The 2,500-nt window shown below is 36.9% G+C and overlaps 1 protein-coding gene across 1 annotated transcript in view; it reads left to right on the top strand.

The window, feature by feature from the left end:
• The first annotated feature begins 557 nt into the window (after positions 1-557).
• LOC115225811 (synaptosomal-associated protein 47-like) overlaps positions 558-2,500 on the top strand; it is an 11,785-nt gene continuing 9,842 nt past the window's right edge. Inside the window, exon 1 of the mRNA XM_029796781.2 lies at positions 558-997. The gene's annotated coding sequence lies outside the window, so the exon portion shown is untranslated. The remainder of the gene's footprint in view (positions 998-2,500) is intronic.

Genomic DNA, 2,500 nt, shown 5'->3' on the forward strand with positions numbered 1-2,500 from the left:
GGCAAACCTCTGCTGACTCTTTCGCCACAACTTTCTCTCACTCTTGCAGCTCACCTGCGATGGACCGGCGTCCTGTCCAGGTGGGGAACCTATATGCCAAGGAAACCGGGAAACCGGCCCTTATGAGCCAGGGATGGCTCGAAAAGGAAAAAAAATTATAATATTGTAGAATTGGGGCTGTGATAGGAAGAAGAGGCAAGCAGGCAGACAGGCAGACAGGCAAGCAGACAGGCAGGCAAGCAGGCAGGCAGAAAGACAAAAAGAAAGAGAGAAAAACAGAGTGAAAGAAAAGAAAGGAAAACGCAAGAAAGAAAAGAAAAAAAGTAAAATAAGAATGAAAGCAGAAAGAAAAAAATAGAAACATTAAGAGAATTATAAGCAAAAAAAAAAAAGAAACAAAAGAACCGAAAGCAATTCGGCGGTGCCCCAGCAAGGCCACAGCTCGTGAGCTGAAACTAGGTAAAATGAAAAAAAAAAAATAATAATTCAGTGAGGCGGACTGACTGTGTGACACGCGCAAGAAGCTTAAATTATCCGGAACTTTTTAACAATAGGAACGATTACATCAGCCTACACCGCCTAGTAGTCATCTGATGTTGTTGTTTATTCCCTGAACCAAAAAAAGAAGGGATCTTTTGTTGGGGCTCCTTAATGTTTTATATGGGTTACCTATCTGCCCTGATCTCTGCAGATTAGCCATCCCTAACCCTTCCCCCCCTTCGAACACCAGATTATTTAAGATAATCCTCCTGTGAAGGCCCTCCCACCCACATACACACTTAGCCAGACAGAACCTCCCTGGCTCTGTTCTTTGACACAAAGACCACCACCTCCACCACCACCACCACCACCACCCTCGCCGTCGCCACCACCACCAGACTCGCGTTACGGAAAACAAGCACTTAAACCGAAACCACGTCGCCGTTTGTCTTAACAAAATCACACCTTCAATTACATTTCTATTTCTACATCGAATTTCACAACCCATAACCACAAGGTAATGCTTAATTAATTTATCATTTTAAATCCTTTAATTACCTCTTCCTATTAATTAATGTTCTCATCAATATCTTTCTATTTTCTCTCTCCTTACTTCCAAAATCATTATTTTTATTATTTATATCCTATATCCTATATATCCCCTTTTCTCATTTCACTGCCTTTTCCTCCTTCTTCCCTTAATCTTTTATCAAAACCCCTACAAATTACAAACTGTTTTGTAATGTCCCACCCTTTAGATACCCCTTTGGCAAATAAAAAAAATCATTATTACTATTATTAATTGTTTTTTCTTCTCATTACATGCTCCTTTATGTAACCCCTAATTGTATCGTCCCCGATTTTTGCATGTACCCTTAAAGCAGTGGTTGATAAAGAAAATACTATTATTAATATGTAATATGTATATTAGTACAGGACTGCCTGTTTTCTGAGAGGTGTCTCCGTATTTTATTAATTATAATAATAATAATAATTAATGTATTTCTTTATTAATTACAAAGAGACTAAAAATAATTACTAAATGTTTCCGATTTCGACATAAGGCCAGAAATTGCAAGGGTTACATATCGATCGCTAAAATTGACCCCTGTGTTTAACATTTACCTGGTATTTTGTTTTAACGATCCTGGAGGAATGAAAGGCAGTGCTAACCTCGACAGGATTTGAACTCGGAACATAAAAAAAAAGACTAAGAAGAAATACCACAAAGAATTTTTCTGACAAATCTAGCGATTCTGCCAAAATGGCTTAACATATTTTGGAGGAAGGGGTATGTTGGAGTATCTGTATGCGTGGCTGTAACCGTATAAATTACCTCCTGTTTTTACGATCTGAGTTCGAGTCTTGTCCAAGAGGAATCAGCTTTTTGGGGGGTTTTTTCCCCTCTTTAGCCCTACCTGGGGTCTTTAAATTGAAATACCGAACATGTGTCTGGAGGTGTGAGGGAGGGGAGAGAGAGAAAGAGAGAGAGATTCTTGTAGTCTTTCCTGAAACATGGAAGGAATTATATAAAAGAACTAAAAGATAAAAAAATACCATTCCCCCTGTATCTAGTTGGCATTTTCTTTCATCAAACATAAAACCCACAATAAATAAATAAGTTGAACTTGGCCGGATTTGAACTTACAATGTAAAGGGACTTAACTAAATCCCTAAAGGCGTCTTTGCCCACCACCCTATCGAGAGCACTGCCCCATAGCTAATTTAACTCTTTAATTAAAATTCTTTTTAAGTTGTTATCTTACACATTCCTTTATCAAATATATTTTTAATGAGGCAAAACTAATTTTTCCGTGTCCGAAAATTATTAAAATTATGTTTTTCGCCACCGACATCGAATTAGAAACGTTTTTCTTTTAATTAATTTTCGTAATTAAATCATTTGTTACATTTGTTAATATGATTTCTCATAATTCAAGCAGCTAACCTCGTGTTTCGAGATACTATATAGATTATAGATATAGATATATATTTCCGATAAAAAAATATATATATATAT

Source organism: Octopus sinensis, linkage group LG28, assembly GCF_006345805.1.
Source record: "Octopus sinensis linkage group LG28, ASM634580v1, whole genome shotgun sequence".
Taxonomy (NCBI): domain Eukaryota; kingdom Metazoa; phylum Mollusca; class Cephalopoda; order Octopoda; family Octopodidae; genus Octopus; species Octopus sinensis.